At 51.1% G+C, this 15,396-nt stretch overlaps 1 protein-coding gene across 4 annotated transcripts in view; it reads right to left on the bottom strand.

Annotated features, from left to right (window-relative positions):
- The window catches only part of LOC128332743 (sperm acrosome membrane-associated protein 6-like), a 98,157-nt gene extending 83,686 nt beyond the window's left edge, over positions 1–14,471 (bottom strand). The window contains exon 1 of one of the 4 annotated variants that reach the window (XM_053267412.1): positions 14,113–14,471. The gene's annotated coding sequence lies outside the window, so the exon portion shown is untranslated. Of the gene's footprint in view, positions 1–5,981; positions 6,045–14,112 lie in introns of those variants that run through there. The other 3 variants (XM_053267405.1, XM_053267413.1, XM_053267408.1) reach the window with 3 other exon arrangements.
- Between the last annotated feature and the right edge of the window lie 925 nt (positions 14,472–15,396).

The following is a 15,396-nucleotide window of genomic DNA, read 5'->3' as shown; positions in this document are numbered from 1 at the left end:
GATTCCAACCCAATCCATGCACACAAAAGCACCATTTGGACACCTGCCCCTTCCGAAGGAGAAAGCACCTCCACCCTAGGCTGACACCAACTTCCGTATGAGAATCTGGTGTGTGTGTGTGTGTGTGTGTGTGTGTGTGTGTGTAGTATTGATCTGGAAGTTGATGGTTTCCCTAACCTGGATGGGGGTCACAATTTCCCTGAAGGAACAAATATGTAGTCCAGGGTTGCTGCTGGATCTAGCTTGGCTTTGGGGTTCTAAGGTAGCAGCCATAGACCGAAGTGCCTTTTATCTGCTTAGGATGATTTGCCAACAAATCATTTTACCTGTTGTATTGTTTTTATGCCTGTTTTTTATATTTTTTAGCTTGATGTTTTTATTGCCTTTTTATTGTATGTTTTAACTTTTGTAAACCGCCTTGGGGTTGTCTTTTAACGAAAGGCAGTATATCAATGCAAAAACAAACAAATAAATAAATAAAAACACAGCAAGCGGCTTCAGGCTCAGGGATCTTTCCCAGCCCTACCTGGAGAGGCCAGAGATTGAACCTAGGACCTTCTGCAATGCAAAGCTCTACCACTGAGAAACAGCCCCTTTCTCAACTATGGCCACTCCTAGCGAAAGATGGCCTCGCCACTGTGACACACAGCTTGGTAACCTTCAGGCTGGACTATTTTAACGTGTTTTATGGAAGGCCGCCTTGAAAGACAGTCCAGAAGCTTCAGTTGGTTCACAAGGTTGATGCTCATTTTGTTACTGGAACACATGTGCCGCTGGCGCTAACTCAGCCGCACTGGCTTCCGGTGTGTTTCCGAGAACAAGTCAGCGTGCTGGATTTATCATTATTGAATTCCTATTTATTGCTATGGCACCATCAATGTGCACGGCACTTTAGAGATGACAAAAAGTTCAACCCCTGCCCCAAGACGCTAACAATCCAAAGTTTGCTCTGAAGAGACAACAGAGGGATGGAAAGGAAATTGAGGCGAGGATAAACAGGGGAAGAAAAGGCGCTCATTTTCTGTTACACATCCAGGCCTTGACAAATTCTCTTTGGAACTAGAAGCCAGACAATGGACATTTCACAAAATTACTAGACTTTGTGACGGACACTGTGGAGGGGGAGGGTAAATAAATGGGCTTCTCTTTATTCCCTTACAAACAGAACAGAAGTAGGGCTGTCAGGGACAAATACACATTTTATTCAGTAACTCTACCTCTGAAAATCCTCATCTAGGAGCCATAGTTAAAATTTTAGCTGCCATGGTTCCCTGGTGCCTGGGATTTGTCAAGCCCTGATTTGGCTTAGCTTCAGTAGAGAACCAGGATTATGGGACTGAGCCAAAGCATTTATGGAAAAGGTGGGTTTTCAGACGGGATTTGAAGGGCTAGGTAAACAGCGCCTCAACGCTCCCTTGCTGCCCCTTATGCCTGGAACTGCCCCCCCAGTGCACTGGGAGGGGGCAGTTTTAGGCATAAGGAGCAGCAAGAGAGAACAGGCAGTGTTGTTTGAGCAGGAGACCTTCAGACAGCTGAGGAAGGTGGAGGAGAGAACATCATGGACAGGGACGTATTGGAATATAGGAACTGAGAGATAAACCTTAAACGGCCTTGGCCCAAATTCCTTTTAGGATACCTTTCAAGCCTCCCCCGTACACTAGGATCCTCAAAAGAGGCCTGGCTCCGAGACGGAATTGGCAGCAAAAGGCACAAGGCGTTCCCAATAGGAGCCCCCTCTTTTGGGGACTCCCTGCCCCTTGAGGCCCACCAGGCTAACTTTGTCCTCACATTCCCAAGTCTAGTCCTGTTTAAGGAAGAAGAAGAAGAAAAATTCCAGCAGGCATGCAAAGGGCGAAGGAGTTTGCTCATCTCAGTCAACTAGTTATTATGAGCAGTCTTCTCTGAGGTGTTCGATTGTTTGGTCTCCCTCCGGAATTGCACTTTCCCCATTCCGGGCTGCGCGACCTCAGCCCTCCTGCAGATGCTGGACTACAATTCCCATCATCCCTGACTGTGGCTGGGGTTGACAGGAATTGTAGTCCAACAACAGCTGGAGGGCCAGAGATGTGCAGCCCTGTTTTCACTGATATTTAAGAGATTAATTTTGACATTTGTGTGAATGGTGGCGAGCCACCCTGAGGGACCTTCTAAGGCCACAGGGGCAGGACATAAGTGCCATAAACAAACAAACAAACAAACAAACAAACAAACAAACAAACAAACAAACCCCCAAATAAATATCTGACACACAGGCACCACCTTTGCAGCACTGATGCTCCTGTCCTACATCAGTGGTGCTTCGGCCTGTCCTTTGGCAGATCAAGCCATTTCCCTGGAAGCAGGGGAGGGCGTATGAAGGGTGCTAAGCACTGTTCCCTCTAGCAGTGATTTCCAGATGTTGCTGACTACAACTCCCAGCATCCCCAGCTGCAATGGCTTTTGGCTGGGGATTATGGGAGTTGTAGTCCACAATATCTGGGAATCCCTGTCAGAGGGAACACTGGTGCTGAGTGATTGCACGGCGTTCTCCCTTATTCCCCCAGCCCAGCTCATCGGTCAGGAGGTTCAGGGCTGCATTTCTGCTCTGCCGGCAGCGGGGACGGCGGGGACGCCTGGCCCCTGTACTGATTGACCATGTTAACCTCTCACCCGTATGCCCACCAGGAACAAAGGCCCCATCTGCCCAACCAACGGCTAGTATTGACGGACGCTCACATCAATACAGGAGCATTATACACTTCTCTGGCTAAAGGCAAGGCTTAGATGGGATGTTCTGGGGAGTGTGGTCATTCTGCAACCTGTGCAATGGACCAAAGGTATACAGAACAGTTCTCCATACGCAGGGCTGTTTTCACATGAATACAAACATCACGGGCGCTCGCCGGGGCTATTCAGCAGAGGGTGTGCCCAATGTACGTCCTATACCCACTCACTTTAACAACCCAAGGACCTAATATGTTGTTCCTCCACTGGGAAAATCCCAGTCAGTTCACTTTAAAGTACAATCCCAGTCAGTTCACTTTAACAACCCAAGTATATCTAACACTTTGTTATTTTCCACTGGGAAAATCCCAATCAGGTTCACAGAGGAATGACCCAGAATGCTCTTTCCTATAATAACAACAGGCCTTGACCAATTTTCTTTGGGTCTAGGAGCCAGTCCAAAAATTTAGGAGCCGGACAACGGACGCTTGACACGTTTCCAGATTTAGTGATGGGCATTGTGGGGGTGGGAGAAAATGGGCTTCTCTTGATTCCTTATGCAAGTAACATTCTTGGAACAAAAAAAGGCTGCTTGGAACAAATACAGATGTTACAGCATAATGCTATGAATGTCTTAGTCTAGGCCAGTGGTTTCCAACCTGGGGGCCTCTTGATGTTGCTGAACTACAACTCCCATCATCCCCAGCTTGGTCTGGGCATCATGGTTAAATTTCTAGGCACCATAGCTCCCTAGCACCTGGGATTTGTCAAGCCCTGTAATAGGCATATGCCCTTGGAGAGGAAGTGGGGTGCAATAGTGTAGGAGTTCAACATGGGAGAGTCAACTTTTCAGCATTAGGAGGACGCTTGTAATTTGAATAGTTGTGAGTACAAGAGAGAACACTGGCAAACACAGCTTCTCATGTCACGGTCCTGCAGGGATCTGAAAAGCTGAATCTGCTAGAATTCCCTCATTACCAGATCATGAAAAAGTAGAGAAGCCTAATGTTAAAAGGTAGCCCATTCCAGAGTTGGGAGACCATCCTCTTTTTCCTTCCTGACCTTAACTTCTCTCTCCAGGCCTACTGACAACCCTTTGAGCTCGTGGCAGCTGCTGTTTATTGTCAATCCGTGGCTTCTACATGACCTCCCAACATTTGTTAGATTATAAATAGGTACGCTTCTTAAAAAGTGCACAAGATCCATATTGGGGGAGGACGTAGACGCCACCTCCATGAGGTCTGACAGCTGGCGCAACCCACAAAAGATAAACCCAGAAAATCATAATTTCAAAATGTCAATTTCCCTCTCACCTAGAAAACATCTTTTATTTCACTTCTACAAACCTGCATGTTTCCCACTGCATTACACAAGTTTAACTCTCAAATAGTGTGACGCTGAGAATTTCATAGCACAGAACATAACAGAAAAGTTGTTAGATCCAGTATAGAAGCAAAGATCCTGCCAGCCAGTTAGACATGCCCCAATAAGAGGTACAAAGATCAATCATATCTGCAGCTAGCATGTACAGTAAGAAAACAGGCATGGTTGTAAGGGTATACTTCTAGTCCCTATTGTCATCTTAGCCTCTAGTTAGAAAAGCAAAGTGTCTTCTTGAGGCAGAAAAGCAGGGTGGGAAATTGGATTTTTAATAATAATAATAATAATAATAATAATAATAATAATAATAATAAGCCATCCCAGGTCCTTGGAAAGGACTCAATGTCTGGATAAACAAACCAGTCAATAACACCTGTCTGACTGTGTAAACAAGAAATAATAATACTGTTACTGTTATTGTTTATTTCGACCCAAGGCCAGCATAAGAAATAATAATAATAATAATACATTTAACTGGTTTTCCAGTAAGGAAGCATAACAATCATTCTGACAGTCATTAGGAAATTGGAATCTTTCAGCTTTGGCACAAGCCAGGGGTTCTCAAACCTGAGCCCCCAGGCCCGAGTTTGGACTACAGCTCCCACCATTCCCCAGCACTGTGGCTAGGGATGATGGGAGTTGTAGTCCAACACCATCTGGGGACCCAAGTTTGAGAACCATCAGACTTTGATGGTTTGAAATCTGATGGTTCTCCAACTTTGAAGTTTGAGAACTCTCATAGAACAGGGATATTTTGTGGGGGGCTGTTCATGTCATAACAACAGCAGAACTGGGAACCAGGGGATTTCACAATGCTGTGCAAGGCCGGGCCAGGGTAGTTCAGAAACTTTGATTTTGCAGGAGGAGGTATCGGCAGAACTAAGAGAGAGAGAGGAGCTCCATCTTTTAAGCAACGGAAGAGATTGGGGTGGGAGGGCTTTCGCAGAGCTGCTGGACAAGAAAACGCAACAGGAGACTGGATGGGAGGGTGTAGCCAGGTCTGGGCCCGGAAGGGTTAAGGGGGAGCAGAACTGTCAGGCTGCAGCCTGTGTTAGGCCTTGTTGCCATGGCGGCAGACTGTCTCGCTGGCACTCCCTGACCCCTGAAGGGGGATCTTGGGGAGGGGGGGAAAGAGGCTGAGACACAGACACTACCGGGCGGGCGGGGTTGGGCAGAGTCCCAGGAGAACCAGTCTAGCACCTGATACACACATGCAGCAGTACGGCCACACACAAAAAACACATCTGCAGGACGACACTCGGGCAAACAAACAAGCGACACGCACAACAAACCCACGGTCGCGGCAAGGTGCAGAGCCTCACATGGAGATTCACAGTGATATATAAGCGTGCGCGCACACACACACACACAAGCGTGCAATGATGCAGACAAAGAGCATGCAGCCATATACATCACCCGTTGAGTAACACACGGCAGCAGATAAAACTGCAATCCCCCTCACCGAATGAAGGCACACAGGGAAAGCCTCGATCCCGGCACAAAATGCAGGGCCAGGATGGAGATGGCACGACAAAGAGAAGGAGCAGGACAGGTGCACCACAGCAACGCTCATGCACACGGCAGACTGCAGTGTCACTGACCCCACGGAGGCGCATACAACATGCGCGCACACGAATGCACGCGTGGCCGCGATACAACTGGACAAGGCCACGCACTCACAGAGAGGGTAGGCACAACCTCGCCGCTCAAAGGCGAAGAGGCCAGTCTGCGAGCCAAGCGTTCACATGGCCAAGTCAGAAAGCAAAAATGCTGGCCCCCGCCAGAGAACAAGACAATGCACCGTCAATTCAGGAGGCTAACACGGAACAGGCATCCAAAGGGAAATGCTGCAGCCCTACGTTTCAGATGCACAACAGTCAGGAGTCCTGACGTCTCACCTCTAACTGGGTTTATGCTCCCATTTCTAATTTTGGCGGTGTGATCGAGTCCCATAATCCTGCCCCTCCATAAAACCGTCCACAGTCAGCACCGCCAAAAACCTTAATGACACTTCAGTTTTAGCACTTCTGTCACCTATTTTGCCTCGCCAAGTTCATAACTGGTGAAAAAGGGAGGGAGGGGCAGAGAGAGCGAGAAAGAAAGAAAGAAAGAGCCTTTATTTTGGCCATCCTCTAGAACTGGCTGTGCTGTACAGTCATGGAATCTCTGATTTAAGGTGTGGAGCTAGCTAGCTAGCTAGCTAGCGGTGAAGGATAGGAGGAGATGAGCATGGAGACCACTTTGTAGATCTGGCAGCCACTGGGAAATTGACGAAAAACTCTCAGTCAGCAAAGTGACAGCCTGCAATGCAAAATATTCCCTGGATCTCAATACAATTCCTGAAGGGAAGCTCTTCTCCATGTAACCAAACTCTCCACTTGAAGACAGTTGGAGCTCTAAGCATTCTGTTACTATCACTCACCTGCCAGGAACACACAGAGGTCACATATTCACAACAGCAGATCCCAGTGGTCAACGTTAATCTGGGATAGTCAATCTTCATGCTCACCATTATGAACACCGATCAGAATACTCCAAAGCATGCAAAAAAAGGTGGGTGGGGAGCAGAGCCGCAATGGATGTTGGAGGCAAACTAATCATACTAAGAAACCCTGACTATGCATCCTCAATTACCACTTTCCCCACATTTAGAACTTTTTAGAGGAGTTTGGGGCAGTCATATAACTCTACCCATCTAAAACCTCTTACAGTAAGCACCATATCTTAAATCTCCAGCTAGACAAACTCATGTACCCCCAGAATCAGTGAGGGACACATATACCCCCAATCTACTCTGATCCTCCAATGATCTGCCTGAAATATGGAATTTGAAGGAATCACTAAGAAATTCCAGTGTGGAGAGGGGGTGGAATCCGGGTCTGGATAGGAAGGAGGCACTTGCTTGCACATGGGAAGGAGACTGGACCCTTGTGGAATTGTCCTTGCAGAAGAGGTTAGGCTTTTTAAATGAACTGACTCAACATGGGAAGAGGAGGTTAGACCCCTGTAGAACTGTCCTTGCAGAAGAGGTTAGGCTTTTTAAATGAACTGACTCAACATGGCAAGAGAAGGCTAGACCCTTGTGGAATTCTCCTCTCTGCAGAAGAGGCTAGCTTTTTAAGTGGTCGGATCTGAGATTTTTATGTATTCATATTTATTTGTTGATAAATTTATCTAACACTTTTCATAACAAATCTCAAGGCAGTTCACTGCATATCTTAAAAACAACCACAAACTCTGTAACAATTAAAAATGCACTGAGCTTTTCACTGCTTTTCTTCTCTGCCACCCCCAGGTTGGCGGGGGGCGAGGAGAATGGAGCCCTGCCCATTCTAGCAAATCTACTGCATCTGGGTCTAATGTAAAGTGATGCTAGAAACAAGGCTGATACCCTTTCTTCCCATTTCAGTCTTCTCTCAGCCTCTCCCTGCCCTTCACACTTGAGAGATATGAACCATATGTCTATTGAAACTGGAAGAAATATTCCTCCATTCCTTTCTCCTCCACATTCACACCCATTTCCTTCACTCCTTTCTGCTCACCCTGATGTGCCACACAAGGGCCCCACAGCACTGCCCAGATGCTGTTTGCTCACTTTTTCTTTCAAGCGTGCTTACCACTCTAATTCCACATGTCGTTAAATATTGTGTTAGATTCCCTGTTAACCTCTTGCAATACTGGTTCACATGGCAAAGGTGAAAGTGGACAGCACATGATAAGTGGGCAGAATCAGAGAGTCACACAAGTGGTTGGGTTATCCCCGCAAAAGGCAATTTCCCTCCGCACCAGGTGACACCTGTGCAGCTATAATCCTGATCCTCAGTTATTTTTTAGTGAAGGCGTGTGGGGTGTGTGTGTGTGTGTGTGTGTGTGTGTGTGTGAACACTTCTGTGGACAAGGATTCCCTTCCTCTTGTCCCCATCCCAACTCTGTTTCCTTGGGAGAAGCCAAACACAGGGTGTGAGCATCTATCCTCTCCCCCTCCTCCCCCTCCCCCCCCACAATGTATTAATCCTGGGGACCCAGAGATGCTTCCAGAAGATGTTACACAAGTGTGCATGTGAGAGACACATAAAAAGAGCAGGGGACAAGGAGGGAAAATGCCACGATCCCCCACTGCAATTCTGTAAAGGAACAGTGAACAGAAAGGACATTGCTTAACACATGCACACATATGCACACACATAGGCAGAATCCTTGCTCATACTTTGTCACAACACCACCAACCCTGCTAGACAGCATGCCCAGGCTTCTATTCCCATCAGCCATATGTGGAAATCAAAGCCCATGTGAACAAGCAGGGGCAGAACAATGGGAACTGGTGTCATGGTTCCACGGGTGGGAACCGGAATGTACATGCAGAGGCACAGGTAAAGATGTACACATGTGCAGCCGAAGACCAGGATGCGGGTCAGAAGGAAAGGAAGCACTGTGGGAGAGGCTTGAAGATGACAGCGAGGTGGGCGGGCCGATACGGAGATGGGCTGGACACTGCCTATCAGGAGCAGAAATGGATCAGCATTTATAAAGGGTGGTGAATGGGTGGAGAAGTGGAGTGGGGGGAGATGGATGAATGGGGAGACCCCAAGGGCAGGCTGTACTCGCTGATCAGTAGATGGATTCAGATCACGAGAAAAGGGCGAAAATAAGGAGCTGGCCATTTGAAAAGGAGCAATGGGGATAGGATATCAATGGATGTGAACACAGAGAATGACAGGGTGTGCTATTGTGTGCCCACCATGGTGTTTTAACATGGTGCAGGCGCACACACACACACACACACACACACACACACACACACACACACACACCAGTTCAGATTGATAATATCTCCTGCAATAGCTCCCTCTCCAAGGGTCCATTTCACGATGGTGTTCCCATGCGTGTGAAGAACATCAATTCCCCCCCACTGCTACATACACCCCGTACCCCTCAAACCACAGTCCAGAGCAGCTGAGCAATTCCAACGACTACAACACAGAGAAATGTTTGGCTCCTTCTTCAGAACAGCAACTCCTGCCACCCATTGGGAGGACCGAGGATGTGGGGAGAGGCCAAGACTACGAACCTGAGAGCCCATGGTGGGGAAAGGCGGGGGCGGCGGGGAGGGCAGGAGGTGGTGGGACCACTGCAAGAAGCTCCCCTCCCCCATCTGTCCCTGCTCTGCTGCAATTCACACACACACACACACACACACACACACACACACACACACACACACACACACCAACAGCCTTAGAGCTGGTCGGGAGGTCAAGTTCTTAAGAGGATTCTGGCTCTAACACAGGGAGTGAAAGTGCCTGGCAGACAGCGGGTGAGGGAGAGAGAGACAGTGCAAGAGACTGCATGATTGTGCACCTATGTGCACAAAAGGCTTGCTGTGCATGCGCATTTGGGTAGGTGACCACGTCCTCCTCAAGCACACAACACCCTTGCACAGCCTGCCAGAGGTTTCGAGGCATATTCTGCCCCAAAGCCTTCTAGTTAGACAGACACAGACACACAAACCATGCCCTACACAGCTTTCCTCTCCCCTCCCTCTCTCTCTCACACACACTTGCTCTTCCAACTCAATTATAATTTCACTGGCCTAAAATCTGGGGCCAAAGCAATCTGCAACATTCAAACAGATAATAGCACAACTAATCAAACTGTACATGCAAACAGATAGGCATGACAGTTCAGTTAAGCCACACAAGTACATGCAGACACCTGTAAGCCAGGTAGGGAACAGAAGGCCAGGGTGCCTCCTGTCCCCATTCAAGAAACCCTTACTTGGAAAAACAGGAGATGCTGGGCTGGGGGCAGGCAACCTATGTTGGGCACATTCCTTTAAAAAAGGACAACTCATCGACGCCCCCATCAATCTATTTTGTTATTTGTATATGCAAAATGTTGTTTATGCCTAATCAGGTACAGTAAAACCATAATCAGTTATAGTAAAACCAGCTGCCGCTGTGCAACACCCCAGAGTTAGCTGCATCTCCGCTTTTGTTCTCAGAAATGACCATGTGAAGTAACCTTGCCTGCTCGCTCCTGTGAGAGAGGACCATAATCGATAGCCAAGAATTCATGTAACACCGAGAGGTTGTGCGTGGAATCGTAGATGCGCTCTTATCCTCGTGTAAAAGTTATCTGCTGATTCATAGCTCCGGGGGCAGCCTTTAATTCCAACTGAGCGCTGTGCCATCATTATATTATGGAACATGCTAGGGCCCTCACCTTCACGGGAGACAAGCTCTGAACTCCCAGCAAGCAACTGGGCTTTACCATACTGGGTTGCTGGGACATGGCGCGGGGGGTGGGGTGGGAGAGGCACTCCAAAGGGAGTAGACAGGACTTCTGGGGTGAAAAAGCACATGTCTGGGTCTGGGGTCTGTATTTGTGTAGAGGGATGGAGCTAAACACATGTAGATAAATGACAGGGTGGGGAGGGATACAGTAGGACAGGGTTTAAGGTGTGGTCTGCATCTCTCTTAAGAATGAGATGAACAGGTGCAGAATCATTCACCTTGGTTCAGAATTAATATATGTTGGACACTGGCTGACCGTCCCTGGCTATATTCTACCCCAAGGTGACTATGCCATAGAGACTGTATTGAGCAAGGGCTGTTTGTACGCACATCCGCATGCGAGGACGCGCCGACACCTTTGATGGAGAGCATATGCATCAGTTCCCTGAGACTGCGGATGTGGTGGTGAACCCGTGTTTGCTTTTCCAGGCATGCATGCCGGGCGAATCTGTGCACGGGGGAGCGCATACACATGTGCATGCGTTCATGACTATGCTGCTGCATATGAGCGATGCCCGGATTTCTCTCAGTGCACAGAGAAAAAGGGAGGAGCGGGAAAGGATGTGCGTCTTCATGCATGGAGAGCTGCAAAGCTGGGTTATATAAGGGATGCGAGCGAAGGATTCCCCCTTTCTGCAGCAGCCTCCCCAGCCGCCACCAAGCCACGCTCCCCCCCCCGCCACCCGCTTGCAACCCCCCTAGACCCCACTCCCCTCCTAGGCAAACTGATTTATGCTTGGGCGACAGCTCTGCCAATGAATGGAGGCTGCGCTGGGAGAGACCCCTGACCTCGCCCATGACCTCTGACCCTGTCTGGCTTCACAGACAGGCTTCAGCTGGGTCTCCCCCCCCTTGACCCTTTAATTCCAGACCCGCCCTTCCCCACCAAGGAGACAGCCAGACATTAACCCTGTGAGTGCCGCAGCTCTCCGAAGAGCAGCCAACTCAGCTTGGGTCTGGGTGGTGGGGTGGGGGGAGGGAGATGGAATCAGAACTCCTGTACCTGACCCGGGGCTAGCCAAGACAGGAGGTGGCTTTGTCTTTTACAAGAGGGGAAGCCGGCTGGGGAAGCTTTGGTGCTTTTCGTGCATGGCATCCAGCTTCTCCCGTCCCCCACGTTCACATCCCAGCCCCGAGCAAACTGGTTTCGGCAGAAAATCTGAGCCACGCTTCCCACCTCAACGCAGACCCTTTCCGCCTTCCCAAGTTCCGCAAAATATCCTTCCGTCTGGGAATTCAGATCCAAATAGGGGACTCTGCACAGAGGCCCTGCTCCAAACCCGAAAAAACCCTCGTCCTGTCTGAACCCCAATCTCTCCTCCCTGCTTTCCCCGGACTCCTCCTACTCTCACGTTGCCCTCCCCCCCCTTAAATTTTGATCTCCGGTTTCCCCACACATTCAGCCCTCCTGATCCCCCCCCGCCTCACACCATGCCCCCTTTTCTCCCACGAAGCCTAGTTTGGGGGTAGCAGCAGCAGCAGCAAAATGTACAGTCATTGTGGGGGAGCTGAGCTCTCCTGCCCCCCCTCCCCCATTCCTGCCTGCAACTGCAGAGAGGTGCATCTTGGGATGAATAAATTATATGGGCAAGGGAATGGCAGAATTCAGAGACAGAGGGAAGAGAGCGAGGGAGGGGGAGGCAAGCCAAAAGCGGGGAGCTGGCTGGGGAAAGGGGACCCTGCCTTCAAGGCGGTCCTGCTGTCAGGAGCCCGGACCTTTCTTTAAGGATACCAACTAAACCATGCCCATAATTAATAACCATAAGAATACGATCCTGGGCCGGTCGGATTCCTCTGCAGCCGCCATCTATAAATGCTACAGGCCCCATTTGCAAGACCATCTTCTGCTCCGTCCACTCAACACTCCCCACGGAAGGGAGAAGGCATCCCCACTAAACCTCCCTCGTCTCCTGCAGCCAGGGAAGGGACCCAGGTGTCCGGATTCCACCTCCCCTCTCAATTTCGCAGACCAGCCCCACCAAGCGTCTGCATGGGGTGGGGTGGGGTGTGGGGGGGATATCAGAGAGGGTCTCCCCCCCACCCCTGTAATGCAGATTGAATAGACCACCCACCCTTAGGAAAGGTGACAGAAAAGTGGGTGTTTTAACACAGGCGGCACCTACTTTGCAGAGGGGCCAGAAGGGAGGCAGAATGAAACTGAACCGATCCTTTACACGGCCCCAACTTCCGCCCCTTGCATAGCCTCCCATCATCTCTCCCCCCCCCCCCCGCCACTTCCCAAATCCCACCCTGCCCACCTACCTGATCCATCGGGGGGTCGCCGTGATTTGCTCTTCCCCCATTATAGCTCCCACAAAGTGGGGGGAGATCCAGAGGAACAAAGAATCTGTGTCTAAAGTTGCATGGAGTGTGTGTGTGTGTGCAGGGGGGGGGTCCTGTCATTCTGCCTCTGATTTGGGAGGTTAGGAAGTGGGATCCCTCCCTCCCTGCTGCCGTCCTCGCTGCCTCCTCCTCCCAGCCTCCAGGCTCTTCTCTTCGAACTTGACCTCCAATCTGCTCCTCTTTCGTCCCCCCCACCCCCTTTCCAGGCTTCTGCACAGGAAAATACACAGCAGCAGAGCCTGAGTGGAAAGAGGCCCCCGCAGGGGAAACGGGGATTGGGGGGGGGGCCTGTCCAGCCAGGACAGAGTTGCTGCACCTGCAGAGGAGGAAGGCTCGCCCTTCTTTCCCTCTATTCACCCCACAGAATGGGGGGGGGGAGGAATGGGCTCCCGCATGCATCCACCCATCCACTTCTAAGGGGCGGGGGGGGGAAGGGTTAGATGGCAGGAGATGCGGGAGGGGGTGAGGAGAGAAGAGGGAGAGATGCCAGTTTGCTGAGGAGGGAGGAGAAGGAACTGAATGGCAGGAGAAAGTGGCGGGGGGGGGTTTACAATGGGGGGGGGCTGAAATGAGGCAGGGGCAGAGAAAGAAGCAGAAGGGGGGAGGGATGCAGAAAATAGGATAGTCAGGGAAAGGTTAAGGAGGAGGGAGAGGGAGGGGAGCCCACGAATGGAGAGCGGAAAGATTTCGAACCCAGAGAGGGCTCGGCCTTGGGATGTCAGAAGGCGGCAGAGCCCAAAGAGGGCTGGGAGAGAAAGGTGGAGCAGAGGCTGCCATAGGCCACTGACTGGGGAGCCAAGCCATTGAACTTCCAGCGGGAAGAAGAAGCCAGCCGAGGAGGAGGGGGGCCCCCGGAGGGCTAGGGGAAGGTGGCAGCAGGGAAAGCTGGAAGGAGGGAGGGAGGCAGGAGGAGGAGAAAGGGATTACAGGGAGGAGAGTGGTAGCGAGCATGAAGGGTCCCCTTTGCTAAGCAGAGTCCACCCTGGTTTGCATTTGGATGGGAGGCGACGTGTGCGAGCACTGCCAGAGATTCCCCCTGCGGGGATGGGGCCGCTCTGGGAATGGCACCTGCCTGCTTGCCTGCAGAAGAAGGGTGCAAGTTCCCCTCCCTGGCAGCATCTCCGAGAAAGGGCTCAGAGAGACTCCTGCCTGCTGCAACCTTGGAGAAGCCGCTGCCAGTCTGGGTAGACAACACTGAGCTAGATGGAGCGATGGCCTGACTCGGTATGTGGCAGCTTCCTATGCTCCTATAGATGAGAGGGCAGCAGGGGGGCTGCTGCTGCTGCTGCAGCGGAGGGCTGGGCTCAGGAAAGGCGCTCCGTTCAAGGCGCCGGGTGGGCTGTGGGGTCCCCCCGCCCCCGATCTTGAATTGCAAGCCTCGCCGTGCACTCACCTGCCAGGATCCGGAGCTGCTGCCGCCGCCGCCACCAGCTTCCTCCTCCTCCCGGTCTCCGCCGGCAACCAGCCGACGACCGAAGAGCAGGTCTCCGGGGTCCGCCAGCGCTGCATGCTGGGAGAGGCTCTTTGGGGGTGCTGGTGATGTCATTGGTTGGAGCGGGGGGGGCGGGGTATTGGATCCCCTCCCGGAAAGGAAAAGGGGGTGGGCGAGAGACGAGAAGCCGCGAAGAAAGGGAAGCCAAGCCAAGCGCAGCGGCGGCGCCGCCCGCCGCGCGCGCCTTCGCTCTTGTCCTGCTGTTGGAGTTGCTGATTCGCCCGGGCGGCGGCGGGACTGCGCTAAGCAACCTTCTGCCTGCAGCAAACGCTCGCGTCGCCCTGGACAGCCTCCACCCCGCCGCCCCTTTCGTGTGGGGGGGGGGGCAGCGGCGCTAGGATTGGTGCCCCCTACAACCAGCTGGGAGGAGGGCTGTGGAGAGGGGGCGGGCGAGGGAGGGACATCGAATCCGGACTCCTGGGTCCCGGATCTCCCGTTTCGGCACACAGACCAGGCATACACCCCGCTCGGCAAGTTGATCTGCTTCAGGGATCTGGGGCGCCGGGCAAGGGAAGGACTTAAGCCGAGCAGAGTTGAGCCGTTTCCAGGGCTGTGGAATGGATGGTAAGGAAAGGAGAGAGGGCCCCTGAGCACGTGCAGAGTGTGCGTTTCTCTCACACTGGTAGGACACTTGCAGGTGCCCGAGAAATATCTTGGTGTAATAGTAATAGTAATAATAATAGTAGTAGTAGTAGTAGTATAAATTACTAGTCTCCAGCCTGTGGCGGGATTAGTCAGCTTCCACTTAAAGGAAAAAGTGGAATCTCTCTTTTCCTACTTGTATAAGAGATAATGCCCGCATTTCCCTAACCAGTGCATAAACCAGCGTAGTGTAGTGGTTAGAGTGCTGGACTAGGACAGGGGAGACCCGAGTTCAAATCCCCATTCAGCCATGAGACTTTCTGGGTGACTCTGGGCCAGTCACTTCTCTCTCAGCCTAACCTACTTCACAGGGTTGTTGTGAGGAGAAACTCAAGTATGTAGTAGTACACCACTCTGGTCTCCTTGGAGGATGAGTGGGATATAAATGTAATAAATAAATAAATAATAAATAAGCTTGCCTTGCTTCTCATCATGGATTGGCACACAGCAAAACTAATCTTCCGACACTCAAGACTGTCTTTATCACAGATGTACACACACCAAATAGACAGGAAAATCCCCTAATTCCCCACTCTCTAAACC

This window comes from Hemicordylus capensis, chromosome 7, assembly GCF_027244095.1.
Source record: "Hemicordylus capensis ecotype Gifberg chromosome 7, rHemCap1.1.pri, whole genome shotgun sequence".
In the NCBI taxonomy this organism is placed as follows: domain Eukaryota; kingdom Metazoa; phylum Chordata; class Lepidosauria; order Squamata; family Cordylidae; genus Hemicordylus; species Hemicordylus capensis.
This window is presented reverse-complemented; position numbering and strand designations above follow the sequence as displayed.